At 44.7% G+C, this 23,618-nt stretch overlaps 1 protein-coding gene and 1 long non-coding RNA gene across 2 annotated transcripts in view; one reads left to right on the top strand and one right to left on the bottom strand.

Moving 5' to 3' along the window:
* Positions 1 to 23,618, bottom strand: part of IGFBP7 (insulin like growth factor binding protein 7) — a 74,657-nt gene that overhangs the window by 21,902 nt on the left and 29,137 nt on the right. The gene's annotated exons all lie outside the window — the stretch shown is intronic.
* Positions 1,043 to 12,155, top strand: LOC122696554. The gene is made up of 3 exons (XR_006341777.1): positions 1,043 to 1,787; positions 2,178 to 2,246; positions 11,592 to 12,155. It is a non-coding gene; the product is annotated as an uncharacterized LOC122696554 (long non-coding RNA).

The raw sequence follows: 23,618 nt of genomic DNA, 5'->3' as shown, positions 1-23,618 counted from the left end.
GCTAAAAGTTGTAAGAGGGGGCTGTGACACTATGAATAGGAACTGAATCTGAGGCGTCACCCTGGGCAATGAGGAGGTACGAATCCCACAGAGAGAAAGGAAACAGACGGGGACCAGTGGTACCAAGGTAAACATGGTCTACTTTACGCTTTAGCCCTGGAAGGCTGGGTGGGTTCCCTGGTACAGAAGGAAAACTGCTTTCCTGGCTCTTCCCTGGACAGCTTCTCTGGAGGGCATCCCATCTGCTCACTGCTGACACCTGGCCCATTCTCACCGCACACCATCCCAGGTAAAGCCGGGGAGTAGACAGCTGAGACACTGCTTAGCAACCTGCTACTCACCGGCAGGGGCAGTGCATCTGAGTGCAGACTGTCCGGTATGATACAACCCTAGTGATGGCAAACACAGATCCTGAGAATTGCATCCTGTCTGACAGCTAGTTACCTCTGGGTTAATGAGACACCCCATTGTGGTTCCAATCTTTGATGCCAAAAATCTTCCTAGGCTACGTTTTCTGTCATAGACATTATTCAGATAGTATTCAGATGTCTCTCTATGACTGAATCGTGCAAGGTCTCAGAATTATCACAGGTTTGAACTGACCATGGAACATAAACAGAAAGTTGCTTCTTACAATCTGTTGCTTGTAAAGCAATCTCTTATTTGATGATGTCTTCTTATTCTTTTCCCCTAACATGGAAGAGCTCAACACAAGATGAACAGAATAATGACCAAGGGTCTGACTCCAGGCTGAGATTCCCATGCACGGGTGCTTCTGGTACATGCAGTCTGAGATTATCCTTGGACGAGTCCTGCATTAGGTGAAATAAATCCATGAAAGATTCAAAGCCAAGTTCAGACATGTAAGGTGAAGAGATCACTCGGGTGACCATGTGGGGGCTGAGCTAACCTGGGGCTGTGTCAGCAACATTGCCCATGGGTGAGCTCATGTATTCGGCAGAGCTCCCACAGAAGCTGAAATAGCTAGACTGCCTGTTTGACACTGGACTGACTGACAAGTTAAACGAGTGGGCTACATTTTTATTTGGTTTGAGCACAAGGAAGAACTGACTTCATACAGAGTACCTTTATGAATGGAAACTCCCAGGTTATGTAAGTGTACCTTGTTCATGCTAATGGAGCCTTGGAAATACTTTTTTCCCCCTGCATTTCATGGGCCTGTCCTATTTGGACTATGACTCACCTTAAACCCAACATATTACAATTTTGGGTCAGTTTTTCCTAGTCTGCCAGCACAGAACTGGGTGGGGAAGTTTCCACAGAAGGGCACTTATTGCCACCTGAATCTGGGCTTTCTAGAAACCCAGAGAGCGAGTTCCCCCAGGATCCTTCATCTTTGCCTCCCTGCCTCCCAGTGCCTGGCACTGTCAAACATCAGAAGTGTTTCTTGAACCGATCTGTGAGCTGCAAGAGGAACTCTTCCAGAAACTGGAGGCTACCTGCCCCCAGAACTTAGCCTCTGTCCACAGGCCCTAAGCTGACTGACAAGCACTGCAGTCTGGGCAGATCCAAAGAAAGATGTTCCTGAACCTCTGCCCCTGGAGGGAAGGATATGAGGGACTGTCCAGTGGTCTTTGACTTAAAAGAGGGTTGGACTGGCTAGAAGGCTGAAGGAGGCTAAGGCCTGAGCTCCCAGGAGGCCCTGGAAGGATCCCACCAGGGGGCCACTCCTGCTCTTTCTTGTCCACTGGATAGCCTGGCTTCCAGGGAGCTTCCCGCCGGGGTATTTCGTAGAAGACTAAAGTCATCAGCTCCCGGAGAACTAGGTAAGCTCTCTACTCCACTTTGTTCAAGGAGGAGACTTCTGTGGTTGGGAATCCCTCAGTCCAGGGTCCCCCTTTAGATGTGGAGTTATCAAAAAGAGGAGCTGTGTTCAGCCTCTGGGAGGTCATGCAGGTTGGAAGAGATCTCACAGAGGGGCGTCTGCAGGAATAACAGGTGCCAGACACACAACCAAAGGCGCCAGCCCCGGCCGCCCGGGAACCTGCCTATAAGAGGGATCCTATCCTGCCTGCCATGGCTGCCAAGCCTGGCCCTCACTGGGCTCCTCCGGGAATGTTTAACTGGACAAGCCCGGGCCTGGGCTGCAGTCCCAGAGTTTCTCAGTCTGGGCGTGGGGCCTGGCCCTGGAATTATTTTTTTTTTCCACTCCCCAGGTAAAACCACTCAACTAAAACATGGCTGCAGAGGAGGAGATTCTCAGATGCTGAACACAAAGGTGGAGGGTAAGAGAGGAGGAGAGATTTGGAGAAACATTGCTCCCAAGTCTTCTTAGGGAGAGGCCGAGGGCAGTGGGCCAAGATTCAAGGAGAAGAGAGGACAGTCCCTGGAACTGGGGTGAGGGGTGAAGCGTGTAGAGACCCCATCACAACGCTCCTTAGTGTTACTATTACCGCGTTAGCTCTCTGGGGGATTGGGGGGCCATGTCTGACTTCCCCTCCTTTGTCAGGCGCTTGGAGTTGCCTGCTCTCAGAGTCTTAGCAGTCCTCCTTCGGTGCTGTTTTCCATCTTCTTAAAAATAAAGCGTTTGGCTCACAGCCCCAGCCTCGCCCCCGCCCGCCCTTAATGGCAACACCAGAGATGGGGCTCTGCGTGTGTTTGTGAGTCTCCCTAAAGAGCTCACTGAATCTGGACCCTTTGCCCATTTAGAGTCAGGTCACCTCTCTGCTAAGACATGTTCAGCTCGCCTTTGCCAGGGCCCAGAGCTGGAAAAAACACAAGCGAGGCACCCCCTCACCCCCACCACCCCCAGCCACAGGACACGGTGTGGGGTGTGCCGAGCCAGCCGAGCCTGGCTGGTTTTACCGTGGGGATGTCTGCGCCCGTCAGGCCCCAGGCTCTAGAGCGCTTGTGGTTACAGTTGCCTCCTTGGCTGACAACCCCAGACACTCAGCAGCCGTGCCTAACAGCTCCTCCCTTCCCTTTCTCAGGGGTTTTCCTCTCCTTCTCTGGGGCCCTCCGGTTATTGTCTGTGCTCTGTGAGCTCCGCAGACTCGAAAGCTCGCAGTTATTTACCCCAGTCTCACTCTGTTTATCTCTGCCTTGCTGAGTGTTCTCAGATCTCCTCCCAGCTTTCTCGGGGGGGACTCAGCGTTACTCCTCCCACGTTCTGCATGTTCCCAGCGCTGCCCTCCAGGCTCAGGCTGGAGCAGGACTTGTCTCACTTCGTGGGCGAGTTCTCAGGTGTGTCTCCGAGCACTTGGATGACATTCGCTGCAGTGCACTCGCTTTGTGGACATGCTGTGTGCTCCCAGTATAACAAGACCTTCTTTCTGAGTGCTGAGGGGAAACATATTCCAGGAGGCGCTAGATGTGGGTGACATAGATTACCTGAGCTGGGAAGGGCTGGATTGCTCAAGGAGCCTCAGAAGTGTCAGGAAACACAGCCCTGGAAGCCAGCGAAATGGGCATGTCCCTCTGATCACGGGGGAACGAGGACCTCTCCCATAGGAACTGGGGGATTTGAATAAAGGTTTTGTATTTTCATTAGTGAGGCAAGTCTTGCTTGCTCTTATCTGGTGGAGGCTGACCTGGAGCCCACCCTGCTGGGTGTGAGCTATGAAAAATGGAAACCAGGTAATGAATGGAAAGCTATGTCACCGCATGGGAGTAGTTACCCTAGAAGGAGGGCCCCTGGGGGTATGAGAAGGCTCTTTGCTGCTCTTGTGCTTCAGTGGTATCTGATTCCTTGTGACCCCCTGGACTGTAGCCTGCCAGGCTCCTCTGTCCATGGGATTCTCCAGGCAAGAATGCTGGAGCGGGTTGCCATGCCCTCCTTGAAGGGATCTTCCTGACCCAGGGATTGAACTTATGATTCTATGTCTTCTGCATTGGCAGTTGGGTTCTTCACCACTAGCACCACCTGGAAGCCCTCTTACTTTATAGGACCAGACAGCTTTACCTTGGCATTTTAATTTATTTTCAGACTGATTATTTTTCTATAATTAGTGGTACTTTCTCTCTCTCTCTCTTTTTGAGTTTTGTTTTCCTTGAGTTATAAATTCCTTTTATAATGCAGGGGGAAAAAAGAAGCTTTCATGGATTTGGTAGTAAACTGGGTTTTAAAGGTGAAGACATTGCATCTTTATGAGGACTGGGAGCAACTGCATGTGAGGAAACCCATGGGGCCTGTGGCTGAAACATCCTTTCCCTCTGCAGGTGTTCCTTCTAGAGCAGCCATCAGCTCCAGCCTTGGAAATTTAATTCTTTTGTTTAAGTCAAGAAAAAGAATTTCCTCAGAGCAGCAGCTGGGATTTCAGACTTGGTACCTCTTCAGAGCAGCTATACATAAAAATAGGAAACTCATTCTTGACAAACTTGGGGGAGAAAATGTTCTTGAGTTTCCTGAAACTGATGTAGAAGCTGTGCTTTTTGCCTCCTTAGTCTGTGCCTTTGGGTATATTCTCAGGATATCTTTAGCAAATGTGTGGCCCCTTTAGGAAGGTGGGGGCTTCAGAGATGAGGCTGGTTCATAAAGGAGCTGATGCCTGCTCTGCTTGTGAACAAGTGAAAGAGCTGAAAAGCAGTCCAGACTTGTCTAGTCCATGGGAAATGATGATGGTCCCTGAGCTTGGAAATCAAACTGACACCTGAAGAGAAGGAAAGTCAAAGTAGACTCAAATAGATAACATATGAGGAGACCCCTGGGACAAACGCGATGTTGATAAGTATGGCAGCTTGATAAGTCGACAAGTATGACGTCATGTAACCTGCCTCCACTCACCCACGGGAACTTGGCCTCTGTGGAAACTGAGGGTCATGATCTCTGGAGCTGAGAGCTTAATCCCACTCACGGACAGTTCTGAATAATTTTTTGAAAAATAAGTAAGCAGCATTTTAACCTACACAGCAATAATGAGGAATAACAAATCCACAAATACGCCATAGTGTCAGCACTGGACAGGTTTCTCAAGGTCATAACATGCTCAGATGATTAAAGAATGGATCTTTCTGTAACGTATCGGTCATCAACTATAAAACTGGACTGCCCAGAAATTTAATCCCTAATAAGAAAGAGAAACGTCATCTATTCATCATTAGTATTCATTTCCTGGAATGAGAACACTAATTTCTACTATTGGCTAGATGAATTTACTCACTGAAGGAAAATCTCTGTGGAAAAAGGTATAAAAGTTGAGAAAGATTCACAATGATACTAACTAAATCGAATTTCAGCATTGCATGGCGCTGAGCAGGTGAAAGCATCGAGTGGATCCACGAACTAAATGCTGCGCTGGGGGACAGGAGGGATGGAAAGATGATGGGGTTGTCAAAAAAAAAAAAAAAAAAGATGATGGGGTTGGACTCCTACCTGATGCGGATTTACAAAACACGAAGTATAGGCAAGTATACAAGTACAGAAGGAATTATAATATGGGAGGAGTGTGACTAGTCCTATGATATAAATATGAAAAGCATCTGGGGACGTCCCTGGTAGTCCAGCGGTTAAGAATCCACCTTGCAAAGAAGGGGATGCAGGTTCGATCCCTAGTTGGGGAACCAAGATCCTGTGTGCCTCGGAGCAACTGAGCCCTCCAGCTGCAACTACTGAGCCTGCGCGCCGCTAGAGAATCCTTGCGCTGCAACCAAAGATCTCGCATGACGCACCTAAGACCCGACACAGCCAAATAAGTAAACTTTCTTTCTTTTTTTTTTTTAAACACGCATTCTGACCAAGTAGGTCAGAACTGAATTCATGGAAGAGGAAAAGGGCTTTCAAAGTTAAAGCTAGTGGGTGGAGTTGGTGAGGAAATTCCAAGGAAAGGATCAGCCTGCTCAAAGAGGTGGAATGTGGCTTTATACTGGTATTAGGGTTTACAGCCCACAGAGTTTTTATATTCATTACTTCATTTTGATTTTCCCCACAGTCTTGCGAGTTAAGGTAGTCCTTTTACAGGTAAAGACACTGAGGTTCAGTAAGGTTAACTATTTTGTGCTAAGTCCCAGCCTGGAAGTGGTATGTCTGGAACATGAAGCTGTGTTTTCTAAGTCCAAACCCAGAGCTTTCCTAGGCTCCTGCGGAGCTTCTCTACATAACCTAGGATGAGTGAAATGTTCTATCTTGCTTTGTTTTGCTAGAGATGAGGGATCTGGGGGCTTTCCAGGTGGTGCAGTGGTAAAGAATCCGCCCGCCCATGAAGAAGACTCAGGAGTCACAGGTTTGATTCCTGGGATAGGAAGATCTCCTGGAGAAGGAAATGGCAACCCACTCCAGTATTCTTGCCTGGGAAATCTCATGGACAGAGGAGCCTGGTGGATTGTAGTCCAGGGGTTCACAAAGAGTTGGACACGACTGAGCATGCAGCATGAGGGGTTTGGGGAGAAGGAAAAGAAATCTTGAGAACTGGAGACCAGACATGATTGCAGAGGTTTTCAGTATCAAGCCAAGGAAATCATGCAGAAAAATAAGAGAATAAAAACATTCATGTATTTTGGAGAAAAGATTACACAATTATGAGAATCACAAACAGAGGGCACCATTCACATTCTGGCCTCAACTATTTCACAGGTATTTTCTGAGTTGTTCTGGGTAAGCGGTTTGGACTGGCAACCCCAGACAGGTGAGAATACCCTCCTCATTCTGAATGCTGGGTGCCCCAGGTGGTACTAGTGGTAAAGAACCTGCAAGTCAACGCAAGAGATGCAGGAGACTTGGGTTCCATCCCTGGGTCAGGGATGATCCCCTGGAGCAGGGCATGGCAACCCACTCCAGTCTTCTTGCCTGGAGATCCCACAGACAGAGGAGCCTGGTGGACTACAGTTTACAGAGTCAGACATGGCTGAAGCGACTTAGCACCACACCTACTGAATCCTGAGTAGATGTTAACCCTACCGTGATCACATGCTTAGAGTCCCACCCACGTCTTATTAGAACAAAGCAATCTGGGAACTCCAGAACTTTTCATTAGATTTTAATGGTTTCAATGAATGTTGTGAAAATCAGTATATGAAAATACGCCTCATGTTTTGTTTCTCAAATCATTAGGAAGATGCCACCCTCTTAGAAAACACCTTACATAGACAGCAATCCTATGAAAAATTTAGAAGTCAATGTTAACAGTCAGTAAACGTTCCTGGGCAGAACCAAGCAATTCCCATATTAGTGAAAATATTTCCTCTTTGGGATTGGATATGTTTACCTCCTTAAAGATTTACATCCTTATCTTGAGAAAAAATTTAACGGCCAGAAAGGGGATATATTTATCTAAAGTATAAAATCCAGAATAAATAAGAGCTGGCCCTGAGTACATTCTCAGCCTAATTTCTTGCTTCATTCCTCCTGAACTCTGAGCTCCACCCCTAATGAACTTCTGTCTTCCTCAAATGTGTCCTGCTCTCCCTGGCCCCAAGCCTTTGTGCATTTCATTCCTTTTCCTGGGAAATTCTCCCCGTTTCCCATTCTTCCCCATCTTTGCCTTTAGATCAAGGCGTAGTTATCCTTTTGCATAACAAACCTCCCTTAACCCTTATTTTCCTATCCTCCTCCCCAGACCCACTTAGAACGGGGGCCTCCTTCCTGGTTCTCCTATTTACTCTCATCCCAACACCTTCTCTAAAGGACCTCCCTGTAGCTCAAATGGTAACGAATCTGCCTGCAATGCAGGAGACACGGGTTCGATCCCTGAGTCAGGAAGATTCCCTCTGGAGGAGGGAATGGCAATCCACTCCAATATTCTTGCCTGGAGAATTCCATGGACAGAGAAGCCTGGTGGGCTACAGTCCACGGGGTTGCAAAGTCAGACACGACTGAGCATTATGTGCCAGGCGTGCATCATCTTCTGGTTCTCTTATGTACCTTCATCACAGCATCTTCTCAGGGCTGTAACTGTCTTTGCGAACCCCAGTATACTGTAGGATCAATGCTGGTAATGACAGGTCAACTTCTCTCTAGTTCTGTTTTGTATCCCAGTGCCTGGAACTAAGTAGATGATTAACAAACCTGAGTAGCTGAGTGAACTGATGCCAATACCTAAATATACACCAGATTTTGTACTTCCAATTCAAGGTTTTAGGAAGATTTCAGGAAGCACTCCAAGAGATTGGCTTCCTTCATTGTGGATTTTGTGGGGCTAGCTAGCTATAACTACTTTTATTCAAGAATTTGTACAAAGATGTGTCATTGGGCAGAGATTTTGATTACTATGGCTATTCAAACATTGGTCCTCAGCTGTTCAAAGGAACAAACAGGCCAATGTTTAGGGAGGCCCTGCTTATGTTCCTGACCCAGGTACTCAACTAGAGCAATAAGATGGCCAGACTTGCTGATGCCATATTTTCACACTTACATTATATGGATCATACGTTAAAAATATCTACAAAAGCAGTAATCTCATTTAAAATTTAGATAAAACTCAGGAGACCAAAGATAAAGGCTGACCCTCTAGGAAAATGCTGCCTTATCAGTCAATTTATAAGATTTAAAAATTGAGGGTCATCGGTCAGACTTTTAGTAGGAGAAACCAGAGTGAAGTTGGGGGCAACTATTTAAAAGTACAAAAGTGCAAGTCTGTGTTGACAAGCAATAATATTATATTGGAAAAGATGGATTTAAAAGAAACAACCAGCAAAGCATAAACCCCAGTCCCCTAAAGATGTTAAAAACATTTATATGAGGTTTTAAGTACAAAAGGTCAACTTAAAAGTCTGTTTCCAAATATGAAAGAAGCACTGTTGATTCCACATGCAGAGGAAAAGCTCCAGCTGACAGACAATCCCCTTCCAGGAGAATAGTCACAGGAGACAGTACTGAGATTCTCCTCTTGTGGTAAATAACTGCTACCTCATTCTTAAATTACCATATAGCCAGCTACCTGTAGCCATGTAGGAGGACTCCAAGAACCATCTTGTCCAAATTCTCATTTTATAGGTGAGGCTTGGGGATGGGGAGGGGATGGTTAAACATTTGCCTACTCACTCATCATTGCCAGGATGCTGGCAGAAATGGAACTAGAACTGTTTGAATTCATCTCCTTGTACTTTATTAATAATCAGAAAAAACATTATCTGCTTTCAATCAGCTGGCCACCATTTAAACAGTGTGAAGCTGAGAGATTAGAAAGGCGCTGAGCAAAAGCATTAAGCATGAACAGCTGCATTTCACAAGCAGAAGGGCAGCACACAGTTTAGTGGGAGGATGTCCAATTTGCATGAATGGAACAGGGACAAGATAAAACCGGCTCCAGAAAAGTAATTCCCCCAATTCCCATGAGCCTTGGAATTGGCAAACTGCAGTCTGCTCAGGGATTCGAGGACATGACAAATGGTCCTGGGTAGACCTCCCCAGATGACCTCAGCCCACGCATGCATGGAGGCTTGTCAAGGTCCCAGGTGCTGGCTTACCCACAGCTTGTGGCTGAGACAGAAAAACGAAGAAAAAAAGTCTTCCCCACACATGCACATAAGCAAAAACTATCTTCCTGTGTTCTCTGCCAAGAGAGCTGGAGCCAAAGAGAGGAGTTCAAGACTCTGATTTATCCATCAAGACAAATCGACTCAGTCTAAGGAGGTTAGGAAGGCAATTTAGGAAGTAAACAAAAGTTGGGTTTCAGAAAGAAGCTTTGGAGAAAACAAAGAGGCTATCCCTGGAATCCAACTCCATAATGAAAACAGAAAAGCGCTGCTAAGGCAGGGAATTCTGAAAATGCCAACAGATGGACGCATTCAAAGGGGCAACTCCAGAGGCAAATGGCATCAAGATGTCAGCCCTCCCACCATGAGGAGTCTGGTTTCTGAGCCAGTGCCTTGCTGAGCTGAAGAAGCATCTCTAGTGAAGAAGGCCTAACAGCACTGCTCAAGTTCAGCAACAGCAAAGAGAGATTGGTGAAAAGTGCTCCCCTTCCCGGAGTGCCGAGCTCCTGGGCTGGCCTGGAGCATCCACCCTTGTGCTTTTCCTTCTATCACTTTTCTGGTTGCCTGCCCAGCTGTTCCCCTGTCTCCCGTCCCTCCCTCTTGGCCCCCATGCCAGCCACAGATGAGAGTTATGTCCACATGCTCTTTCTCTTTGCCTCCCAGGCATCACTAGAGTATCAGGTCTGGGTCCTGTTCATCCCTTCTGCAATGTGAGTTTCCCATCTCCTCATCAAATCCTCCCTTTTTAGGTGGAGCCAAATCCTGCTCCCCTTGAATGTGAGCTAGACTTAGTGACTCCCTTCTAAGGAACAGAATGTGGTGGAAGAGACAATGTGTGAATTCTGAGACCAGGTCATTAAAGGCACTGCAGCTTCCTTCCTGTTTCTTCTTAGATCACTTGCTCTGGGGGAAGTCAGCCTCCATGTTGTCAGGATGCTCAAGCAGTGCAATGGAGATGTCCATGTGATGAGGCGCTAAGTCCTCATGACAATAGTCATGTGAGTGAGCCGAGCTGGAAACAGATCCTCCAACCTCAAACCTTCAGATGACTAGTCCCCACTGACATCTTGACTGTAACCGCATGAGAGACCCCCCCCCCAAGCCAAAGACCACCTAGATAAGCCAGTCCCAAGTTTCTGACCCACACAAACTGTATGAGATAACAGATATTCATAGTTGCTTTATTCAGGCTGCAAGTTTTGGACTAATTTACTGAGTAGCAGTAAATAACTAGAATAAATGCAACATCTTTGAACTTTTCAGTTGAATCATCAACGAGAATTGTCCCTTGTTCATCTTCTCTTTTTAGAGAAGGAGATTTTCTTGTTTGTTTGTTTTGTCTTTGTCACAAAGTCCTTTCCTCAAGGGTTAGGGCAAAACCACTCATATTTATACAGTCCTCATGGAGGGAATTTTACTGCTTTGGGGTCATTATGGCTCAATCCTAAGGGGATGACTACAAGAATGATAGTATCTATTTTCAAGAACTGTTCTTTGTACATGCTATCCTAGAATCTCTTATGTTAGTTTATCATTATATTAAAAATATTGCACCTTACATCTCCCTAGGATCCTCCAAACATAAGCCTTAACTGTGAACATCTGTAACCTTAAACAGCCCATAGGAAATATAAGGGACTTCTTTTCCTTAAGAGTCTTGTATTTCCATTTTAGGAAATAGTGAGAGAGATTAAACTGCCATATACTACAACATGGATGAACCTTGAGGACATTACGCTAAGTGAAATAAGCCAGTCACAGAAGGACAAATGCTGCATGATTTCACTGACATGAGGGATCTAAAGTAGTTAAGTTCACAGAAGCAGAAAGCAGAAAGGTGGTTGCCATGGATTAGGGGGAGAGGAAGTGAGGAGTTGCTGTTCAATGTTCCTGCAAGACGAAAAAGTTGTAGGAATCCATACACCAGTGTGCATATATGTAACAATACTGTACGTACACTTAATTTGTTAAGATGGTAGGTTTTATGTTATGTGATTTTGCCCTTAATTTTTTTTTTGCCCTTAATTTTTTAAAAAGGAAACACTGAGATTAAAATGACCTATTTATTTCAAGATCCACAGTAGTGATTCCTTTTTTGCAATACTCCATGACTCTTTCAACACACCATTAAGTGTCATATGCTCCCCAAAACTCCTCAAGCCTAAGAAAGTTTTACTTGTTTTTATATTAAAAACAGAAATGTTTCTCTCTTCTTTCTGCAGGATTCACAGGGTGGGAAAGGAGGGGTATCTCATATAAACCAGACATAAGGATAGGATCCTGCAACTCCCAGAAGTTTGGAAATCATGGATCTGAAGATATGTTGAGGTTTCAGAAGAAGTGGTCTTTAAAAACATCTGAGTGTTTGAAATGCTAAATTCTAAAGGATTGCTGTCACCAGTTCACTAATTCTCCACAAGAGCCAAGACCTGTAGACACAGTGCCCAAGAGATCAAGGCAAAACAGAAGCCAGTGAAGACTCAGATAAGCAATGAGCTAATGCCCAGATGAGAAGAGCCTATTAATACAGAAGTGATGGAAGAGATAAATAAGAAGGCTGAAATACTTTCTATTCATTAAGACATGACTGAGGGGTCAAAAATGAGGAACATACAGGTAGCGAGATTCTGTTCTATCATTTTCCATAAAAAGGAATGAAAATATCAAAAGAGAGGAAATAGTAGACCAAGGGCTGATTATCGTTGCCGGGTAAACCAGGAGTGGGGTTAGTGGAAGGAAGGGAGGACGTGAAAGGAAACTTTGGGTGTTAAACAAACAAGGAGAAAGGGACACATTATGTTTAATTTTCGAACATATACTAATGCTCTCAAAGTTGACTGATGACTGGAGTGTGCTTTCTCTTTAGTCATTCTTTAGCTAGCTACCTTTTTTTTAAAAAAACATTAAAAGCTGATTTTGTGAAGCTTTTCAACTGCCACTCTGGGGTGCAAGATCCGTCTGAAGGACATGGGAGAAAAGCCAAGCTCTAAGGAGGCCTTTCTGGCCAAGACTAGAGACGTGTTCTGAGCCTCTTGCTCAGACATATCAGAGGGTCCAGGGTGGGTGTCTTCCGTGAGGGGTGCCCCCAGGAGTCAGGGTGAAGGAGACTGTTGTATCCTCTTCTTGTCCAGTAAGTCCCCTACATAAGAACCGTCGTGAGCTTTCAAACATGCCAACAAGTCCCTGTATGCCGGCTGTCATACTGTACTATTCCATGTATTGTACCTTAAGATTAAAAATGTTTTATTTTTTTGTGTTTTTTAATGTATAATTTTGTGAAAAGTATTATAAACCTATTACAGTACAGCACTATATAGCCCACTGTGTTAGTTGGGTACCTAGGCTAACTTTGTTGGACTTATGAACAAACTGGATTTACAAATGCACTCTGGAACTGTGAAACCTCTTCATATGTAGATGACTTAATGTATTATTTCAGGACAGAATGTTACCATGAGACACACTGACTTGTTCAGGAAGAAAACTCACATTAGTGTACAAGCATTAAGGCTTCTCTGAGTCTCTTGGGCCATCTGCGAGGCTGGATGGAGCAGAAGAGAAGATTGTTCAGTTGCCCAGTTGCATCTGACTCTTTGTGACCCCATGGACTGCTGCACACCAGGCTTCCCTGTCCTCTACTATCTCCTGGAGTTTTCTCAAATTCATGTCCATTGGGTGATACCAGCTAACCATCTCCTCTTTCGCCGGCCCCTTATCCTTTTGCCTTCAATCTTTCCCAGCATCAGGGTCTTTTCCAATGAGTCAGCTCTTTGCATCAGATGTCCCAAGTATTGGAGCTTCAGCTTCAGCCCTTCCAATGAATATTCAGTTATTTCATGAATGTTCATTGGAAGAGAAGAAAAAGATGGTAAATGAGCAGAAGCTGGGGAGGAACCAGAGGCTGGGCCACAGGGGAACCTCCAGTTACTGGGCTCTCTCTCTTCAGGTTATTTATAGTCCCTCACAACAAAACCCAGACGAGAGGCTGGCCATCAGAAGCCTTCAGCACCGGTAGTTCTCTTTAGATCTCTTGCGGGAATCTTAGGTGAATTTTCTTTCTTCTAAAAGTCCTCCCAGAGCAAGACATTGTCTCTTCAAAATGCTCAGAACACTGTATAATATCTTATTAAGAAATTAATTTTATTAAGAGGAGGCTGGTGTAAATAAAAATGAAAAGCAAGGAGACACTCATTTCATGTTTGACAGAGATTTTTCTGTCTTTGTTTCCTCTATTCTGTCCCCTCCTCCCCTGATGAGCTTATTATATTCACACAGATTCTGTTTATCTATGCATTTCCATTACAGCTAACAAATTAAAAAAAGCGCGTTTCCCACTGAAAATCACATTTAACGGATCCCTTTGGGGACAGAAAGACGTGCACACCATTTAAAACGATTAGTTTATGGGAGGAAGAAGTCAGCCCCCAGTCACTCCTCTGTATTAAGCTCTAGTTAAAATGAGGTGGGCACCCCAGGCCACATTTATAATGATGGAAGCCTCTCAATCTCTGACTGCAGTACTGAACCTCTATGAGACCACAATCGTTCTCAACACTATGCAAAATGAACCACCAAAAGCTTACATAAGAATGCTTCTCTTCTGAATGCCTAAGAACACTTGAGCCAGCTCACAAACTGCAGGGAGGAGTAATAAGCAATGAACATGGGATGGGGAGAGGGGCTCAGTGCATTTTTCTATTAGATTAAGATTATTTCCTCCTGAAAAACAAATGCAATTGATCTTGAAGATCATTGTTAAATGGTACAACACAATGTATTAAATAATTTATTGAGGGAACTTCCTTGGCAGTCCAGTGGTTAGGACTCTGGGCTTTCACTGCCAAGGGCGTGGATTCAAACCCTAGTTGGGGTACAATCCCTCAAACCAGGATGTGTGGCCAGAAAAAAAAATCTATTGAAATAAAACTGCTAACTGAAAAGGCCAATTTTTCTGCATATGGGCTCTCCCTACATGTGTTCATTTTACACTACGTTCTATTTCTTCTGCTCTGAACACACCAGGCTGACCTGGTTAATGCAGCCCCTCAGTCTATTGCATATGGCGGCAGCGAAACCCGGCTGGAGGAAGTGTGTGAATGGGTACAAGATGCAGCACAAGGATATTTGAGTCAAAAGTGATGCCGATCAGCACACAACTCTAGGTCCTGCTGACGGTCCCATCTATACATCCGGGGTCTGAAACGCTAGACTGGAATTTACAAAGAATGTTCCTCCTGCTACAGTCTTTGGAAAGCCTCTTCACCCCAAGCTGCCGCTGAGTACACACAGGTCTCGTTAAATCAGGCGAGTTCTACAGAAGGCCTGCTGGGGCTGTCTCCCTCCTCCATCTGTGCTGACCAGCGGATGTTCGCTTTCCGTCCGGCACTGTCCCTGGTTCTTGATCATTTAGGCTTAGATTAAGCACCCCCAGATTCTAACACACACAGGGTAAGACAGCCTCCCTTGGTTTTTCCTGGGTGGTCACTCAGTGGGCAGGCTCCCCCAGTGGCAGGCACTGGGGCATCCTCCCCGCCCATAGTCCTGGTGCCCAGCCCAGCAGAAAGGGCTGGCCTCAGTCAATACGGCAGGTCTAAGGGAGCCACGATGCTGTAATGCACATGGTCCTCCCTTGGTATCTGTTGGGGGTTGGTACCAGGAGTCCTGTGGATATCAAAATCCACAGATGCTCAAGTCCCTTACATGGAATGATACAATACAATGAATACAGGCAGCTCTCGGAATCTGAGAATGCAAAAATCTGTGGATATGGAGGGCTGACTGTGCTTGGCATGGAAGATATCTGGGTACTCAGGAAGGCAGGTCCACACCGGGTTTCAAAACTTTGAGTCTGCTTAGGAGGACTTGTCTTTTTTTTTTTTTTTTTAATTGCAATATTTGCTTTATTGTGGTGGTCTGGAACCAAACTTGCAGTGTCTCTGAGGTGTGCCTATACATTCTTTGTTAACAGCTTTATTGAGATGTAATTTACACACCATTCAATTCACCCGTTTTAAGTGTATAATTCAGTGATTTTCAGTGTATTTAGAGTAATGCAGCCATCATCACAATAGAATTTTAGAATATTTTCATCATCCCCCAAAGAAACCCCACACCAAGTTTATTCCTTATCCCCACCATTTCTTGGCAACCACAAATCTACTTTCAGTTTCTGTAGACTTACCTATTCTGGATATTCCATACAAATGGAATCATATGTTTATACATTGCCATATATAAAACAGGTAATCAATAAGAACCTGCTGAATAGCACAGGGAACTACATATTTTATAAGAATCTATAAGGGAATCACTGTGATGCACACCTAAAGCTAACACAACACTGTATATCAACTATACTTTAGTTAAAAAAATGGAATTATATAACACGTGGGGCTTCCCTGTCGACTCAGTAGTCAAGAATCTACCTGTAATGCAGGAGGAGACTCAAGAGATGCAGGTTCGATCCCTGGGCTGGGACGATCCCCTAGAGAAGGAAATGGCAACCCACTCTAGTATTCTTGCCTGAGAAATCACACGGACAGAGGAGCCTGGTGGGCTACGTACATGGGGTCGCAAAGAGTTGGACTCAACTGAGGAGAACTTGTCTTGAAGAGTTTTTCTCTGAGGATTGTGAACCCTTCCTTCAGGAAGAGAGGTGGCTATGAAGAAAGCCTCAGACTGTCTGGGATTACCAGGTCTCTGGATCTGCAGGGGCAGTGGGATGGGCCTCCTGGGCAGCCCTATAAGCTTGCACAGCTGCAAGGGGATTGGCAAGGCTTTGCGCCAGGCTGGATACGCCGCCCCAGTCATAACCATCGCCTCCAATGTCCCCCAGGTCACTGCCCACTTGTGGAGAACTTTCTAAAGTGTGTTATCTTACCCGCCCCACAGCACAGCGCTGTGAAGTTGGCTGGGAGCCTCTGTGACCCTAATGCATGGAGGTGAGGAGCGGGGGTGGGCACAAGGGGTGGGACTCGGGGTGATCGGGACTAAGTAACCTGCCCAGGCCAGCGGCTGACATAGCAGGTCCTGGTCTAAGCATGCAGATGTCCAAATGGCCTGCGCTGCTTTCCTCCTTGGAAAGCGTACCTCAAACCCAAAACTAAACCATTTTTATTGTCTCTGCCCTTCCATTCCTCTCTTCTACCTGCCTTGGAAGGTATTAAAAGGTGGAAGTGAGCCATGACTGGCGTCTGGGTTCTGCCTGTCAATCAGACACGTCTAAAAGCACCACTGGCTTCTCTCATTTATGTCTGTCAATGTTCAGGAGGCCCCAACTTCCTCTCCAGCCTGACTTCAGGGGCTTAACATCACTCTTGCCAAAACACTCCATTCCTTTCCTTTTATCTCTTGAAATTGAAGGAGGCCCTCCTTTCATACGATCACTTGCTTTCTGCCCTCTATATACCACTCTAAAAACTGGGCCCTCTTTTTTTTTTTTTAAAAACACTTTTTCAGACTGCTTGCATCAAGTCTTTCAGTTAAAAGAAAAAAGATACAGCTCCTAAAAAAAAAAGTCACCAGCACCTAAGTATTGCCATGCTTTAGAAACCTGTACTTCATTTGGTATAATCTGTGTTAAAACAACATAGCATTATCTACTGTGAATGCACTAGAAGCCCTCGGGGTAGTGTTTTTGTATGAGAGGTATTAAATCTGGTTGGAACTTGACAAGAAACAGTGTCATGTGGGGGAAATTCGTGCCCAATGAACCCTTGACTGATCACATTTCAAAGCCTAGTGCTTTGCTAAAGGGCATCTTTCTTTAAAAAATAAAGCAATCCTATTACTCAGAGCCTTCTCTGCACACCATAGCTTTGAAGGAATTTGATAGTTTGCAAATTCGAACTTGAAAATTAAAAACCCACGAATAAGACTTGAATCCATTTATTCATGGTAAAATGAATATCGCTTTGAAAAGTCTATCCTCATTAGGATCATTTCGATGTAATCTGTGATCTGGTGTGAGTCTGTTTAACTAGGCTCTTGCCACAGAAAGAGACCCATTTTCTAAAAAAATGAAGCACTGTCTTCAAAGGACTCAGGAGGTACCATAGAATAATATTAACTGAAGTGCAATTCGTTTTCAAGGATGTTTCATTGTTTTCTTAATCAGTGTTATTTTTATTTTGCCAGATTTAGCGTAGCTCTTCCCCTTCCCCCTCAAAGGCATTAAAATAAATCCTGGCCCCTGCAGGAGAGATCAGAGCCTCCCAGTTCACAGAGGAATGTCCGTCCCTCCAAGCTTGGGGAGGTTTCCTAACTAATGAACTAGAACACTGTCAGACGTCTCGTTGCCAAGTAATATATTAAAGTGCTTTTCTAATGAGATTTCTGCAAGGTAACTATAAAACCATAAAAAGTACACTAAGCTTCAGTGAAGCAAAAACATTAAAAAAATAATCAAATGCCTTTAAGGAAAAGAATTCAACACAGCAGTTAAAAAGCTGAAGAGAATTTGACAAGTGGAAAAAATAAAGCTCAACAATTTCACGTCTGAGAAAAAGGGTGTAGAGAAAGCAGAGCAGTGCAGGGGTGAGATCTGCCTGGTGATCTCCGTACCCGCCTTTCAACATCTCCTTTCCACGCATCCCTGTCTATTCGTAACATGGACCTGTGATAAACATGTCAACAGATGTCCCCTTGTATGGAAAGAAGGAATAGCTCTTCATTTTTAGAACATGTGCCTGAGAATTTAGGAACAAATCTTGAATACCAAGGCTCTCTTGTTAGACCAGCATAGCAGGAACTCTCACTTGAAATACAAACAATAGCAATGACACTCAGCCTCTACTATGGACCACTCAGAAAGTGTTTGGGGGAAATCCTTCTGTTGGCTCCTGCTTATCCCTGGCATTTGTGCTCAGTCATCTCTGACTCTTTGCAACCCTATGGACTGTAGCCCGCCGGGCTCCTCTATCCATGGGATTCTCCAGGCGAGAAGAGTGGAGTGGGTTGCCATTTCCTTCTCCAGGGGATCTTCCTGACCCAGGAATAGAACAGTATCTCCTGCATTGGCAGGTGGATTCTTTGTAACTGAGCTCTCTGGGAAGCCCCCATATCACCCTGCCTTTATAATTGGACCATGGAGCCCAGAATGACATCAGTGAGTCTGAGAGGCTGGAGGTCAGTGTCTGTGTCTGCAATTGTGTGACCCTATAGCTCCAGTGTGTTCTGTGCTGTTCTGTTCTGGCCAGTCCTGCAGCCCTGGGTCTTGTTCAAGAGGTGAAGAGTGGAAGCCACCCATCAAAGACTGGTGTGGGGTCTGAAAACCAACACAGAAGATGATGTGGGTGTTTAGCTTAAAGAAGAGAAGCCTGGGGTGGGGGACTACCTGTCAATATCTTCTAACATCTGAAGGGGTGCCATGAGAAATCTTGATTTTAGTTACTCCTGAAGGAAGCACTAAGATCAAAGACACATCACATATTTAAGGTCAAGGTAACAAAGCATTCATCAGCAGTTAAAGATCTCTAAGAATAAACAGACTTGCTTAGTGTGCATTCATGCGTGGATGAACAATGGCTGAGTTGCCAGAGATGAATTCTTTATTTTATTTACAATTGCAATCAAATCCAGTCAAACGATGAACTGATTCCAGAGGAAAGTTTTTTATTATCTGATATTATCATTTCTTTGAAACAGTTAACATAGCACTGGGAAATAATTTACTCAAGTTTAATAGGATGAAAGTATTTTTCAAAATATGGTACCCTGATTTATATGGAGCAAAACCAAAGGAGGCATGTATTCATGGATATTAAATATCTGCTTCAAAGAGAACTTTAGAACACAATAATCAGTCCTGCCTTTGCAGAGATTCTCCAAGGAAAGACTACTTTAAAAAGGCAAATAATTGACAGGACAATGACCCTGACCCTCCAAGTCCAATGCAAATGCTGGGATGAGACACTTCAGTTGAATTCTGTCCCAAAGCATTTGTCTTGGAAAAGTGATAGAAAACAGAAAGCAAAGGGAATAGAACTGTTGTGTTATGAACATAATCTCTGGATTCAGACAGATCTAGGTGATGTTGGGTAAGTTATCTAACATTTTGAGCCTCAGTTTTCTCACCTACAAAACGGGGTAATAATAAGTACCCAGGTCTCATGGGATTGCTATGTTAAATGCACAGGGCTTCCCTGCTTTCTGGCACACAATGAGCACTCAGTAAATGGTCACTGTTATTTATGATTTCAAAATAGTTATTTCAAAGTGGGATAGGATATGTTTTCCTGGTTAAGGAGGAAGCTGGACCAAATGACTTTCACAGTATCTAACCACCATATTCTATTGTTATCCCATTTCATGTTAACTGTTTCCCCTCTCAACTCAGTCATGCCCCTCCGCATCAGTGGCATTAACAACAATATATAGGCCTATTCATTGACTGCTCACCATGGGCATTCAGATGTGCGACTAATTTAACCTTCTCAACCACTCCGTGAGGTTGGGGCTATCTCCCGTCTTACAGAGGAGACAACCGAGGCACGAGGAAAGTTGAGTGATTTGCCTAAAGTCACGAGGAAGAGCCAGGATTCAGAACCAGGCAATTTGGTTCTAGAACGCAGGCTCGTAGCCAGCATCCCATATTACCTTATAAGTAACCTAAAACTCTGCCTCAACATATGGATCAACCAAATACAGTCAACTCTGTGCTGCAGCTGATGAAACAGTGGCACAAGACCCAGTGCATGCTTTCAGTCTCCATCATAGATCTTCTAGCTTTACACCCCAGAGCTTCATTCCTAATCATCAGTTTCGCTCCCTTCCTTCCCACAGAACACTCTTACCCGTGATGGACCAGGGATATAAATATGCATTCCCATTCACTTCTGGGTTTAGGGAAAAAACTTGACTCTGCCAAGTTCCTCTGCTAGTGATACAGACCAGGTCCCTGGAGGGCTGGCTAACCCTGAGCTTAACAGAGCCCTGAGCACAGTCAGGCATCTCAGAAATGCACTTAGATGATGACGAGGGGGTTACTCTAACAATGAAAAGTTCCCAATAAAGCTGTCAGGACTTGAGAGGACCAGCTCCACCACCCCACCCTGCTGGCCTGGGAGCTGCCACTGGGGCCCTGCTGGCTCCCCACCCACAGGGAACCCAATCCTCCTGGATCAACTAACTCCATGCCTCTGGCTGCGGCTGTTCGTTTCCTCTTGTTCCACGTGTTTGCTCCAGTACTGATGGCTAATGGCCACTCTTTTGGAAAAATGACCTTGCTCTCCATGCAAGTAGGGGCCACCCATTCCATCTAAAACAGAAGTACACAGCTACTAGATTCAGCACAAGAGTATCCTCTCTGCGGTCTTCCTGTCACTTTTTCAATCAAGGTATTACATTGTCTTGTCATTTCCTTTTTATCTCTTAAAATGAAAACAAATTGCAGGTGATCCCTTGCATTTTGTGTTGCTAAAATTCACATTCTGCTGTACTTCATTAGTAAAAGCTCTTTCTCCCCCACCTTTCAACAGGGCTCTATGAGATGCAAATAGAACCATTTCAGTTTTCCAGTTGAACAGCCAGGGAAAGAAGTAGAAAAGAAGGAGCAGCACTCTGCTTATCTCCATGTTACACATTAACATGGTTCTCCTTTGCAGAGGTTCTTCAAGGTAAGCACACTTTAAAAGTCAAATAATTGACAGAATAATTACCTTAGCACTCTAAGGTCAATGCAAATGCTGGGATGCAGTCTTCAGTTGAATTCTGCACCAAAGTGTCAGTCTTCAGGAATGTAATAGAAAGTGGAATGCAAAGGGAATGGAATTTCCCAATTTGTCCACTAAGATGTGATTGAAAAATACAACAGAGCTTAAGGGAAAGAAAGCCCAAAAGTCAGGTTTTCTATGAAATTTTCCCAAGGTCTGTCCGACAAACTCTCCCCTGCTGAAACCTATCACTTCTGCTTTGCTCTCTCACTCCTGTGCTAGAGGTCTCATTAATAATGATAATAATTGCTAACAATGAAAACTATTACTATTCTTACCATCGCCACTAATACTGCCTCTACCACCATTTACTGAGCTTAATATATGCCAGGCATGGCACAGGCTTTCCCATATTATCTCGGGAAACTCTCACAAGAATCCAGTGAGGTGTTTATGTTCATTAGCCCCATTTTCAGGTGAGAAATCAGAGGCTCTGAGAGGTTAAATAACTCACACAGAGCCTGTCAGTCAGTAGCAGGGTCAGGGGTCTACGGTAGGTTTAACTCCAGAACTTTCATCCTGATCAAGATTCCCAGTTTTCTGAGTAATGGCCCTTTGACATGACCCTCCCACCACAGGGCTTGGAGGGCACTTGAATGAATGAATGACTACATGAAGGAACAAGCCAATAAACAAGTGAATGTGCTTTAAAGTAAAGTTCTCTCTCTGCCAGAACACCAAGAAATGTCTAAAATTGAGTATGGGAATTTTCATGACTTCAAAATGAGATCTTTCCTCCACATCTTTAAAATTCAGCAGAGAGGAACTGACATGATTGCATTCTACCTCTGTTGGTTCTCCGTGCTCCTGGCCACAGGCGTGATGGCTGAAATAACCGAAGCTGACATATTCAAAAGAACCTTGATTCCAGAGACATGAAGGTTTCCACCAAAGTTAACATCAATGTCTTTTCTTCCAGTACTGAACTCCCTTCCTCCCACTTTAGAGGGAGCTTGCTGAGTGACATTTACTCTTCTTGCTTTTTATTTAGTATTAGGGATAGAGAATATTAATCTTTACCCACATCTCCTCCTGCCAATACACACCCAAACGACCCATGGGCATGAACGTGCTCAAGCCGTTAGATCAGTACTACCGATGAAAGTGCTCTGGGTCACAGAGGCCGTACTGCTTTCTTTACCCCCATGAAGGGGACATCTATGCTGGCTCCACGCTCTTCAATCTCTCCTCCCTCTCCTGGGCCAGCATTCCCAGAATTCCTTGGGTGGGCTAAGGATGCTGAGAAGTGCCATCTGGTCCACCTTACCTTTCCTCCTATGAGAGGCAAGGCCAATTTCCTCTACAGAGCTTCCCCCTTTTGTCAGCATAGGAAGTGAGCATCCCAACTGGGGTACTTACATTGTGCAGTAAGAGGATGTCTTTTGGAGCACTCCTGGCCTCTGGGTGGGGACCAGGGAAACCTGACCTAACTGCCTCGCTTAGCTCTAAACTTTCCTGGTAATCACTTTGGTAATCACTTTGGAGTTGTCCGATCTTCACAGATTCCATTCCTCTCCTTTTTTTTTGGCAAGCACCTAGCTATGGGTTCTAAGTATAAAAGCCTGGTAGGCTATTAAAAATGGCTGCTGTTAAAAATGCTTAAGAATTATGGAAGGAGGAAGCTGATGTTTGGATTTATTCCCCTCTACTCCCTCCCACTCACACCATAGACCGCATAGTTTCCCCTTAGAAAGGAAAACATTCTTGACCTCTGTTTAAATGTTTATCAGAAGTTGTCTCGACTTGCAGAGTCTCTGAAGTCACATTCAGTATTAGTCACATCCTTCTTGGTGTGTGGTGTAAACCTCCTATCAGGCCAGGAGAAATACTTGGACTTTCTGCAGAAACCATTTGATGTTGGAAGCATCCATTCCCAACCGGGGCTTTTCATTTAGCCCAAACACAAGCAGAATCTGAGTAAAGAACCTGAGCTTCCTGATGGTGTCAGGGCTTTGAATAGGTAGGAAAAAAAATCCTGGGGGACCTTGATTTTAAAACAAAGCTCTATCTAGGGTGAAACAGATCACCAGCCCAGGCTGGATGCATGAGACAAGTGCTCGGGCCTGGTGCACTAGGAAGACCCAGAGGAATTGGGTGGAGAGGGAGGTGGGAGGGGGGATCGGGATGGGGAATACTTGTAAATCCATGGCTGACTCATGTCAATGTATGACAAAAACAACTACAATATTGTAAAGTAGTTAGCCTCCAACTAATAAAAATAAATGAAAAAAAAATAAAACAAAGCTCTAGCATTTGGAACCAGTAGAGGTTGGAACCAGTAGAGGTTCTAGGTCCTCAGCACAAACTGAAAAACTCAGAGTTTTATTCTTGCTCCAAAACACTTCTACTCTGGAGTAGGAAGGCAAATCACTTTGCCTTTTTGGTTTTTCAATACTGATAAATCAGCTTCAGAAGTTTTGTAAGTAGTATGTATCTATCAGACCCTGTATCCATGGCTGAAAGGCACTGTATGTAGAATAAACTAGGTGACGCTGGTGTGTGTGTGAGAGAAAGTTATGACTAGGGCAACAGAAAGTG

This window comes from Cervus elaphus, chromosome 6, assembly GCF_910594005.1.
Source record: "Cervus elaphus chromosome 6, mCerEla1.1, whole genome shotgun sequence".
NCBI lineage: Eukaryota > Metazoa > Chordata > Mammalia > Artiodactyla > Cervidae > Cervus > Cervus elaphus.
The sequence above is the reverse complement of the archived record's forward strand: the minus strand, read 5'-3'. Positions and strand labels throughout refer to the sequence as shown.